Here is a 13834-nt window from a genome sequence, read left to right as displayed (position 1 = left end):
CCCTCAACCACACTTCTCTTGATTTTTGTCTCCAAGAAATCTCCTCCATAAGAGTCCATTTCTTATAATCCCCTTTTGCTTCCTTTCTAGCTTCCAGTTCTTCCATTGATAAAGAACGCAACTTCTCCTGAGAGTCCCAGAAAGCCACTTTCTCCAAAGCCAATCTCTTATTCACCTCCACCTTCCCAAAAACATCATTGTTCTAAAATTTTAAAATAGCCTTCAAAGCCTTTAATTTTTCTACAAGGATGAAGCTAAAGGATCCGCTAAAACTTAAACCTTGCCACCACCCCTTCAATAGATCTTTAAAACTCTCCTCCTTCAACCACATGTTTTCGAACCGAAAAAGGGTTGGCCCCCTCTTTACCCTTTCCCCATCCCCATCCAATAGAATGGGAAAGTGATTAGACACTGGCCTGAGAAGAATACACTACATCACCCCATTGAAATGGCTATCCCAGTCCTCCAAGACCAAAAACCAATCCAATTTTGACATGGCTTGGTTGTTCAACCCGCCACTCTAGGTAAAGGGGCCCCCCTGAAGAGGGAGATCCCTCAAATCTAGATCATCGATCACCTCTGAGAATCTTCTCATTGAATAAGACACCCTTCCTCATTTTTTACGCTCATTTGGAAATCTAATCATATTAAAATCTCTTTCAATGCACCATGGGCCGTTCCAAAGCCCACGAATGGCCCCAAAATAATTCTCTGTATCTTTTCATAGTAGGACCATACACTCTTGAAAAAATCCAAACGAAACCATCTTCACAATTTTTGAACTGACAGAAAATGGAAAAAATACCCACCTTCATCCTTACCAACTCCAACACTCTGTTATCCCAAAAAAACTACCACCCCTCCAGCTACACCCCTAACATTCAAGGCTCCCCACTCCTAGGCCTTGCACCACCCCTAGAGACATGTCTGACATTTTAGTCTCCTGCAGATAGACCAAACCAATTTTTAAGAACTTATTAAGGCTTTGATTATTTTCCTCTTATTTCTGTCATTGACCCCTTGAACATTCCAAGATAAGATCTTAATCTTCATTTAAAACACAGAACTCTACCCCTTCTTTTTCTGTCCGAACCATTTTTCCTGCTCACTCCATCATAATTAATTGAACATTCTAACTTTTTTACTTCCCATTCAAACCTAGTCATCCCTAAAATTCCCTTATTCTTGCCTTAGTCTTTTCTGTTTTTCAATCTTAGAAGCCATTTTAGGATTTCCCCTTCAACACCTTCTATCGTAAATCCCAAAGATTTGTTGAACTTTGCCAGATAGCTATCATCCCAACTACTGCCAAAAACCTCATTTTCCTGCAATGTCTCATCAAACTCGGGCTTATCAACTTCTTCTCTTACTCTGATCTCAACCAAAGACTTTTCTCCCCCTGTCTCCATCACCCACGAACTACCATCAGTCAAAACAACACTCAACTTAGCCTGAAAACCGACTCCTTCGACGGCGTCCACCCCTCCCAAGCCAGAAAATTCCCCCACCACCAAAGCTCGATCATACCCATAAGAAGGAATAGAAGAGAAGATATCCCGATTCCCCCCAAAGACAAAAGGAAAGAAATTATACCTGGATGCCTCGGATGCCAACGCTTCATCAGTGATCTCCGCTTTAACATTCGCCGTGAATGATTTTGAATCCCTTGTAGCCCATCCGAGAAAGCAAACGAGCCCCTTATGTTCTCTATCTTGAGCTTGCAAACCCTCATTTGATGCCCTAGCTTTTGTCTTAGCGATCGTTAAATGGTAAAAATTCTTTTCTCCTTTTAATCCCATTACTCCAAGCCCAAATCCCACTCCGAACAACCCACCAACACAACCTTTTAAAATGAAGGGCCTTGGCTCACTTTCCACCCCTTGAAGTTAGGTCTCCGTAAGAGCAATCTCGTGACTATCCTTCCTAGGCCCACTTCTGTTATGGGCCTCCTAAAGAACATGCCCAATTTTAAGCTCTTCAGCCCTAAAACATTGGCCACCCACTCTGACTACACCCCCTACACCTTGATCCTTATTCCTTAGGCTTTCTTCTCCAACAATCGCCTCAGGACCAATTCCCCCTGCATAGGAATCAGAGGAAGCACTTTTTGAAGAACTTCCAAAGGGCGATACATCTTTTACTCCAGTCTGCTCCTTGGATTGAAACTCCTTTTCCAACACATTTCCACTACACGCGGCGCGTGGTCTTCCCCCTGCTTCATCTTCGTCCATTGTAACCCCTTCCCCGAGAAGACTTCCCGTCGACACCACCTGAGAATAGCAAGGCGGGGTTTCCCACCATAGATGGATTGAGAAATACCCTGACCCAGCCACAATCTAAATAGAGGTAGGTAAGTCCCCTAACAACCACATTCACCAAAATTCTAGCCCATTGTAACTCTGCCATAGAATCCGTATTTTCGTCCACTACAATGAAACCTCCACAACTACCACCTATCAATTTAAACACCTCGCGACTCCAAAGGTGAAGAGGAAGACCCACCATTCTCACCCAAGCCTTGTTAATGTTGGCTCCATTACAAAAGCACCTCACCTCTGGGTACCATTTTTCCAAAAATAAGACGTTATCTTTAACCCTTCTCTTGCCTTTGGCTAGAACACGCTCGGCCTCACTTAACACCTCGAATTCAAAAAGCATGAGTCCTCTTCCCAACACAACTATGTTCAACCTTCCTTTGAGGAGCCAACTGTGATAAACCCAGTTCTTCAAAAAATCCAACTTTGGGAAATGGGTCGAAACATTTTCCCACCTACCCACTAAACAGCGATCCAACTGCTCCAGTCTTCCATGCATCTCTCTCCTTCCCAACTCCAACCAGACTTCGTCTCCTAACCTACCCATTTTCGATTTTGCAACATCTGCAAAAGTCCTTGGTTTTAGCTCCTTTTCCTTCCTAAGTTCCTCTATGAATAGAGAATCTTTTAAACCTCTAGAGGGAACTACCCCAATCTCTCTCAACTTCTCTGCCAAATTATTCCATCCACCAATCAACTCCTTATCTTCTGGAAAAATTAGGCAAAATCGTTTTGTCTCTAGATCACGAACTGAGCAAAAGAGAAAACTTCCACCTCATTTGAACGACACTCCAGCCTATACTTCATCTCTCCCTCCTCCCAAACGAGGGACCAACTTCTATCATCACTCTCTCTACAACAAGTCTCAACTTCAGCCAACAAACTACTAAGACTTGCATCAACAAATCTGATCTAGGAAGTTATTCCTCTGTATCTCTCCCAAATGCACCATCTCAGCTTTCCTCCTACGTTGTCAATTAAAATCTCAAAAGATTTGGACTCCATAGCAAACCATCTTCTTCCACCTCTGAGGTCTTCTTTCATAATTTTGACTGCTCGACTCTTGTATTGATAGAAACCCTCAGATTTTCAAATTTTTCTCTTCCATTTTCCTTGACTCTTTTTTTTTTCCTTCACAATTTCAGAAAACTTAATAAACCTGAGAATGGATTAACCTCTTCCTTATCGAACGGGTTTGGATTGTTCTGACAAATCATGTCTCAACACATTGCAGGTACAACCTTAATGCCAGTTCAGGTGAAGGAATAGATGAAAGAGCTTCAATAAGTTAGAAGGTTAATAATCATTGATTTATCTTTTGGCTTTAATTATGTTGGTATGTCAACCTTTTTCCTATCAAGTCTACTTGTTATACTAACTTTAATGTGTTCATTAAATGTTGATTTTGCCTTACAATAGTTGTATCTTAAATTTTATTTTAGTTGCTCCCTTTTTAAAAATTAAATTTTCCCACAATTTAAACGTTATAAATTAATTAATAGTTCTAGAATCTAACATATAATATTTCCAAAATATAATTTACAAAACCTATTCTTATAATTTGGACAAATAAAATTTTGTAAAGCACCTAACATTTTTTTACTAATCACGTAACGAACATGGAAAATAATATAAACGCGATCCATATTGTAATTAATTTCATCTAAATCTATTATACATTTGAAGATTTACCACAATTGAACAACTTATCCATTTGCAAGGTTTTTAAAAACAATATCTAAAGAAATTAAAAACTCTGAGACAATTGGGAGAAAAATGACTAAAAGTGTGTTTAACAGTGATTTTAGAAAATGTTTTTAGCATTTTTAATACTTGAATAATAAAAAAAAAATTAAGCTTTAGAAATATTAGAAACACTTTCTAGAATCACTTTTAAATAGGTTCTGAAATATAAACATGTTTTTTTTCTCCTATTTTAAAGCTTTCCATGTCAATTAAATTCTTTTACTGATCCCTACAATTTTATTGTGAAATTTATCCCCTGTTATTATACTGCAAGGTAAATTTATCAAAAGCAATTATTAATTACTCAAATCTACTCTATGATGATATCAAATACTCCAATATGATTTCTACAAAACTAGTTGACACCATCAAATTTGCAAATTAAGATACCATTGTCCTTCATCCTAATAAGGTGATATTATACGGCATTTTCCAATGTTATTTAACTTTCTTATTTATTAGCACTTGGTTTGTGGATGTTTGGAGAGTGAATGATTAGCTAACTTCATGTTTGTTTGCTTAGACCTAAATACGAAAACAATGGGTGTGTGGTATTTGTTTTTTGATTAAGTAGAAAAAGTAAAAATATTTTGTCTTTTTTATTCAGTTAAAAGTAATTTGTTGATATCAATCAACATAATTAAATTGAACTTATTAATAATAAGTTCACTTTAATTATATTAATTGATATCAACAAGTTATTTTAGTTTAATAGAAAAAGTCAAATATTTTGATTTTTTCTATTCAACCAAAAAAACAAATACCATGGGGACTAAGAAATATCTAGGCCGTGAACCATTGTAGTAACCAATTAGAAGAAAATATTTCTTAGCCAGTTTTAGTTTTTCATAGCTCCTAGTTTATCATTCAATTTCTTAGTATATAATGAAAATTTTGGCTCATTTATATGCTAAAAAATATTAAACTTTCTTCGATTATTTATTTTTAAAACAATATTATTAATATTTATTATTTTTAAATTATTATTATTATTATTATTATTATTATTTATTTTTAACAAAAAAATGGAAATTGATTTTGCTTTTATGAGGTGTTAACATCTATATTTTCCTTTAACATATACTAAAATATTGTTTTTTATAAAATAATGTATAATTTATGATTTTATTATGATATATACTAGTCACGTTTTACTAAAAACTATTTATTTTTTAATTTATTTATAGTTACAAAACTAATTTCATTTTTAAGAAGACTTGAATTATATTTCATTAATATTATATAAATTAAATTTAAAATATTTTTATGAAATCAAAATAAATCATTAGCTCTAACTTAAAACTTAATTCTCAACCAAATTAGGCCTTGTTAAAAAAACCAAAGGTGGCCAAAATTTTTAATTTCTTATATTGATGGCTTATGCAAAACATATAGCATGAGAATTCATTTATAACCAAAACTCATAAAATAATAAAATATACCGTTCGTGAGATACAAATAAACTTGAATAATACAAGTTTATTTCATTCTTTGGTATATGATATATATAGAAAGGAAAAAATTTAACCCTTTACCGTTTATCATACACTCAAATTAAATGAATTATGGACTAATAAAAAAAATCATATGTTGTTTAATTTTAATTTTAACCAATTAAAAGTTATAATTGAAAAAAAAAATTTGTTGAGTCTTGTCAAAAAATAAATTGATATAGTTTTTTTAAGTATAATATTTAAACTACATTAAACTAACGGGATAAGATAGGAGATGATATGTATATTTTAGGATATCATATCTTATTAAATAGAAAATGCATATCTTAAGATATGATTTCTAATGAAATATGATATTTTTATATATTAAATCTATTGGATATAATATCTTAAAATATATAAGATATGTTATGTTATACTTATAGTTAGTTTATAAAATAAAAATAAAATAAAATAAAGTATAAATTATTTTTCAATGCTTAAAATAAATATTATATTGTGTTTCAATATTTTTTTATTTAAAAATAAATATGAAATTTCTCATATGTTTAACAATACTAGTAAGTGTACACGTGCCAAAACACTCGAGGGAATATGAAAAAAGTCCAACAAAAAAATTAGTATGTGAACTTATTATTTCAAGACTTATATAGAAATCAAGTATAGATTAAAAATCAAATAATTAAATTAAACATGAAACCAAATTTAAAAAAAAAAAAAAAAGATAAGATATAAATAAGATCACACTTTTTGGCACCAAATTTTATGATAATAAAATTATTATTTTTAACCAATTTTCTTATATTAAAAAAATAAATTCCACCTTGGTCATTGGCCAAAATATTTATTAATCTTAATTTAAACCCATCTGTAGACCCCTCGGATAGGTGGATTTTATTTTATTTATTTATTTATTTATTTTTGCCACCTAGAGAATGAGTCGTTCTTGGGTAGCCAAAAATGATTGGAGGTTAAGGAAAAACGGTGGATAAGTGAGCCATTTTAGGCGGCCTTAAGACTGATAGGTGAGCTGTTTTTGGGTTTTCGGGTGAACGAAAAATGAAGAAAAAAGATTGCTTATGAGGGTTTTTTGGCGGGGTGATAGTAAAAAAAAAAAAAAAAAAAAAAAAAAAAAGATATCTTGAGAGAAAAACGGGAGAAAGTGGGAGAGGGATTTTCAGTTTCGGATGAGAGAAGACCGAAAGGGGAGTAGCAACACAGGTATGTTTTCGATAACCTGCCAACCTGCCCGTTCTTTTTTTTCACATGGTTGGATTAATTTTCTACGTATACCGGTACTCTATTTTGATGTCTGAATGTGAGCATTAGAAGTTTTTGGTATTTTTTTATTTATTTATGGAATATGAGTTTTTCGGGATGCATTTTATGCTTGATTCTTAACCCATTTCCTTCACTCACCGAATCCATTACCATATCAAACCACCTTCAGCTTATCCTCTACCCATTCCCCAATCACCCCAGCCGCTCCTAGTTGTCATTTTCTCCACCAGTCATCCATTTTCCGTCCAAGTGTCGATGAGATCCATTTTGCCATAAATCGCTACTACAGATTGCTTCCATAAATCGCCATAAATCACACTCTATTCGTCGAAAATCGGCAACCCATTTCGCCGAAGCATTTGTGGGTCTTCTAGATGTTGTGGCGGAAGAGACCGAAATCGATGACTAGTCCGGTGACAGCGAGGACGGTGACGATGAAGATGAAGATCTTGGTGGCTTTGCCCACATAATACATTGTGGTTTTCTCAGCTTGGGAATGGAGAATCCGAGAAAGGAAGTGGAAATGGGCAGCTTACACTTACAGCGGGGTTGCAGTTCATGGCGCTTGGTGGGAAAAAGAAGAAGAAGAAATCGATAATGAAGAATGGGGATGCATTTGGAGTTTTGATGCGGTGTCATTTTGGTGGAGTGTGTGATGGCACGTGAAGCATAGTAAGGGAGAGAGTGGAAGTGCCTTTGCCAAATAAAGTTTGGTGTTTTTTACTTGTAGTTGCAGAAACCCATTCAAGTAAACGCCCCAAGCTTTTACCATAATTAGCACCCACGTTTCTTTTGCTTTGTTGTCATTTTATCGTTAAAGTTCGAAATAAACTTGCCTATAGAAAAAAATAAATAAATAAAATAATTATCTATAAGATTAAAATCTTGCTTTTAATAAAATTTTATTAAGTAAATCCAATTTAATAAAAATAATTTCAATTAAAAAGACGTTAATATGAAAATAAGGAGAATTATTTTATGTCAAATTCAAAATTCCAATTTTCACATTTATTTATTTATTATTATTATTATTATTATTATTGTTTTCACATTTACTTAATTGTTATTATTATTATTATTATCATTATTATTTATTTATTTATTTTTAAATTCCATTATCCAGTAATTCTTCAAAATCCCAAATTCCAAATTTAATTTCCAATTTACAAAATTCCAATTTTTATATTTATTTATTTTATTATTATTATTATTATTATTATTATTATTATTATTATTATTATTATTATTATTATCATTATCATTATTATTATCATTATCATTATTATTTATTTTTAAATTTCATTATCAAGTAATTCTTCAAAATCTCAATTTCCAAATTTAATTTCCAATTTACAAAATTCCAATTTTCATATTTATTTATTTTATTATTTTTATTAGTATTATTATTATTGTTGTTTTCACATTTACTTTATTATTATTATTATTATTATTATTATTATTATCATTATTATTCATTTGTTTATTTATTTATTTTTAAATTCCATTATCAAGTAATTCTTCAAAATCCCGATTTTCAAATTTAATTATCAATTTCCAAAATTCCAATTTTTACATTTATTTATTTAATCATTGTTATTATCGTTATTATTATTATTTATTTTTAAATTTTCATCTTTAAATAACTCTTCAAAATTCCGATTTCCAAATTTGATTCTCAATTTCCAAAATTCCAATTTTCATATTTGTTTATTTAATCATTATTATTTTTGTTATTATTATTATTATTATTATATTTATTTATTTATTTTTAAAATTCTATCTTTAAATAACTCTTCAAAATTTCAATTTCCAAATTTAATTGCCAATTTCCAAAATTCCAATTTTCACATTTATTTATTTAATCATTATTATTTTCGTTATTATTATTATTCTATTTATTTATTTATTTATTTTTAAAATCCCATATTTAAATAATTTTTCAAAATTCCAATTTCCAAATTTAATTCCTAATTTCCAAAATTCCAATTTTCACATTTATTTATTTAATCATTATTATTTTCGTTATAATTATTATTCTACTTATTTATTTTTAAAATTACATCCTTAAATAATTCTTCAAAATTCCGATTTCCAACTTAATTCCCAATTTCCAAAATTCCAATTTTCACATTCATTTATTTAATCATTGTTAAGTTCGTTATTATTATTATTATTCTATTTATTTATTTATTTTTAAAATTCCATCTTTAAATAATTCTTCAAAATTCCGATTTCCAAATTTAATTCCCAATTTCCAAAATTCCAATTTTCACATTTATTTATTTAGTCGTTATTATTTTTGTTATCATTATTTTATTTATTTATTTATTCATTTTTTTAAAATCCATCTTCAAATTTAATTTCCCAAAATCCAATTCTTAAATTTAATTTTCAAAACTTCAATTTTCAAATAATTTTCGAGACTTCAATCTTCAAATAAATTTCAAAACTCTAGTTTTCTTCTGAATAGTTTTAATTTCACTCATTTTGTCAAATATTTTTTCAATTCTACATCTTTTCATCTTTTATTAGGGTTTTAGGTTGCTAAAAATCTCGTTTTTAAATAAAGTTGTTGTCATTCTCATTTTGGTAAGCACTTGCACAAATTTTCATCGATTTTCAAATAATTTTCTGTTTCTCTTGATTTTAAATAAGCAATAATGAATTTTTCATAATTCCAAAATAATGGAATTTGTGAGACTAATTCATGCAAGATAAATTTGGCTTTGGTAGGGGCCCTACATATGAGTTTTCTCTTCTGATTGTCACCTTGTATACTTAATGAATGTTGTTTGATCTTAGTTTTGCTATTTGATATGCATGTGATGATTTTATACTTGAGCTAACCCTATTTCCATGATAGCGCGTTATTACTTGTTGTCAATGTACGCTATCACTCTCATTTTGTTTACTCTTACACGTGATTAGTTTTATTACTTTATCATTTCATTAGTATCCATTGATTTCCTTATCAATTGTCATACTTGTTTCATCTTATTAGTAGAGATCGTTTTTAGGGACTTAGAGGGGTGTTGCGGTCCTTACCGTACCTTCTCGATAAGTAATTACCTAACTCCCAAGCCCATATTTGGTTTTTTCACGGACCGCATTTTCCAAATAAGGAGTCACACTTAGGGTTTTCTTTCTTATTTTGTTTACCATTTAAAAATAAAAATAAAAATAAGTGGTGACTCCAAGTCTTTTTCTAAAAATCATATTTTCACCAAATCAATAAAAAAACGAGTTTTGTCATCGAGTGGGAACGCATCGAGCGAAATACAGGATCCACACCATCATTTATTTCTTTTAGACTAAATTTGTAAATTTTTTTGAGTTAATTATTTTATATATAGTTTAAATACTTTTTTCCTTTTATACCAGAGTTTTTTAATAAAAAAAATTAGAACAAAAATGACTTAATTTGAGCAAGAAATTTGTGGATTAAACAATAAAAAAATCTTAAAAAAAATGAACAACGGATAACATACTGGAAAAAGTTGAAGACAAAAATTTGAAAAGAATAGAGAATGACAAAAGAGAGAAAAAAAATTAAAGATGAAAAATGAAATGGTTACAAGAAATTTTTTAATGATAAATTTTTATAACATTAATTATATTAATAGTGTGGTTTTAAAGATAATGAAATTCATAATTTTTAAGACATTTTTTGAATGAAAAAAGTGAAAAGTAAATAAAAAATTAATGATTGGTTTTCGATACACTTTCTTTTAAAGAAAATAAAATAAAAAATTTATGTAAAATTAAAAAACCCTTGTGAAAAAATCATTGACTTATATTATGTTGTTAAAAATTATATTTTTAATTTGTTTTTAAAAACCATTATATATTTTGTAAAACTTATTATTATTTTTTGTTTGTAAAGATAGAAAATAAAACCATATTAAATTAAATAATTTCATATCAGAAAATAGAATCCAAATAAAATTAAATAATTTCATATCAAAGAAAAATATATAATATATCAAATTATTCAATCAAATGAAAAATATATAAAAGAAAAATAAGTTTTGTTTTAAAAATATTTTAAAAAATCAAAAGAATTAAAATCTCAATAGAAAATTTGTCATCATTTTGGTAAATTTTATATCAAAATCTTCATCTTTTTAAAACAATGAAGAAATTTTCTTAATAAATTTAAATTTGTCTAAATAAATAATGTAAATGAGTGATGAAACTTTTTATTCAATAATCCTGTATAATATAATAAGTGTTATTATTAATTCACTATTATTTAATTAAATATAAAAGTTTAAAATATTTAAATATTTCAAAATGAATGGAAATCACTATTACAGTTATAAAAAGTAAAAGTTTCATGTATATTTTTTTTTAAAAAAAAATTAATTTATTTCGTTGAAGAAATGAAAAGTAAGTTAGGATAAGCAGAGAAAATTAATAATATATATAAGTATTAAATACATTTGATTTATTTTTCCAAAACACACTCAAATATGATTTGAAATACTTCAAATTTGTTATTAAGAAAATAAAAAATAGAAAACATGATTTATGAGAGAGTTCCAAGCAAACCTTAACTATCTTTCATTTCAAATCTAAATTCAAAATTGAAAAACACTTTGCGATAATTTCCTACTATAACTAGACTTTTACATACATATTATAAATAAACCAGAATCAATTGTTGAGACTAATAAACATTCTATCGATGATAAAGATGAATGTCTAGTTTGAGAGGTTTCCCACAAAAATTAATCTTTTCTTTTATAGTTTCCTGAGAATAGTTTTTAGGATTGAGTTTGATTAAAAATTAAAATGAAGTTATGAACCGTTGTGTCAAATAATTAAAACCTTAAATTAAATCACTATTAAAACAGTTGATGGAATAGAAATTAGAGGCAAATGAAAAGATTAAAATTTCCATTACCTTTTAGATTTGTGATTCCAATTTTAGGAATGATTTTTGTTAATCCTAAGAAAATGAAAAGATTAAATTCTCATTTAAGTTGATTATGAGTATGAAAAATATTAAATTTTGAATTACCTTTTAGGTTTGTGATGGTAATTTTAAGGATGGTTTGTGTTACCTCAAATAATTAAAATCGTAATAAAATGAAAATATTAAATTATTTTGAAAAGATTATTAGTATTGATAAGGGTATTTCAGGAAATAAAAAAAATGAAAAACAACTCGTACTTTTATAAGTAATATAGATTAATGATCAAAATGTTTAAACTTTATAAATAATTTTTTTTATAGTATGTTTTTCAATGTATAAAAATAATTTATATGTAATTAAATAATACATATATTAATATTATTTTATAATAGATTTTATAAATATTTTATAATTATTTTTTAACCATAAATTTAATTTTATAATAAAAAATTTATTTTGCAACATAAGTAGTATAAAAAAATTTAAAAATAAATTTATAATACATGAGATATGTATATGTTGCATCTTAGCTTATGATTAAATTATCTTCTATGAAAAGGATATATATATAATATAAATCACTGCTTATCTTATTCCATATCATCCATCATTAATCCCATTCCATATTATCTCATTCTATATTTGGTTGAACACATAATATCGATAAGATAACTTATTCTATCTTATCATCAATCAAACATGGGATAAGATCGAAGAACCCCCTTAGAGCTCTTCGCAGGGGGATCCAAACTTCGAGGTGTTGAATGTTTGCCGTGCAACAACCAATAGGGTATCATCAATCAAATATTGTCTTAAAAAATTAATAACATTTTGAAGAATTAAAACTATGACATGTATGCATTCAAATCTCTTTAAATATTAACTTTAATTACAAAATAATTATAAAAAAAAATAGTATTTTCAATCCTATTTAGTAGGGTTAGTTACAATAAGGCCCTCTACATGGTCCTAAAATTTAAAATTAAAAATCAAGAAAATTCTAAATGAGCTTTAAATGTCAACACAAACACGGCAAAGGGGGCAAACCCTTTTTTCCATTAACCATAAGCCCACACAAGCTTTATGGAAGACATGGTTGCATGCAGGAAGAACCCTACATATCTCTCCATCTTCAAAATCTTCCCAACAAATCACACATTCACTAGTACTGCACTTTACTCCTCCACCTTCACCCCCATATACAAAGCTCGGTGCCATTTCCATCAACTTCTGCTCTATGGATCTTTGCGAAATATCATTTGTTGTTGGAGTGGAATCATGAGAATGTGGGTGATGATCATCATGATTAAGATTCATGTCTCCAATTTCAATATCCGTCTCTGGATTTTGACGATCACCATCATTTAATCTTAAGAAAATCGGGTAAGTGCTAAAGAATAAGGTCATCACCAGGACCCCGAAAATTAATCCAACATCAGTAGGAGGATGAGGAGGAGGAGAAAGAGGAGGGGGAAGGGGTGATGGTGGTTGTGGAATGGGTTGAGAAGCTAGGAACTGCTCCATGGATTTTGAGATTTATGGATGAAAAGCAAGGGTTGACAGTTGATGCAACACAATTTATTTAGTCATGTGTATAATTTATAAAATATGGAAGTGGGCTCCAAGAATCTAACTTTTTAAAGAATATATTTTAAGATATAGAAAAAGTCCTTATTTAACATTTTCTTCAATGAAATTATTTGATAAATTAAAGACATATATGGTTTTTGAGATTGATAACGAGAAAATCAATTAGATAAGATAAGAGAAAACAACTAATATATCTCTTCCATAGTATGAATCAAATTATAGAAACTTTTTATTATTTTAGGACATGTAATATTTCATGTTGTATTAATGCTATTTCTAATATTCCATGGTATCCATGCGTACTTATGCGGTTGCTTGGGTCCATCTTGAGCACAAACTCTCCACCTATATCACTCTTGGTCGACGACGAATTCCTCATGGCCCAAACTCTCCACCCGTATCACTCCTAGTCAACACCTCTGCCATCGTGATTGACATGTATTTCTAGCATTGGTTTTGTGACTCTCACGTGGGCACTACCTAGATTCTTGTGGGGAACCTTATTTGTTATGAAGTGATTATGATCTTA

The sequence above is a fragment of the Vitis riparia genome, chromosome 11 (genome assembly GCF_004353265.1).
Source record: "Vitis riparia cultivar Riparia Gloire de Montpellier isolate 1030 chromosome 11, EGFV_Vit.rip_1.0, whole genome shotgun sequence".
NCBI lineage: Eukaryota > Viridiplantae > Streptophyta > Magnoliopsida > Vitales > Vitaceae > Vitis > Vitis riparia.
Note: the sequence above shows the minus strand (reverse complement) of the source record.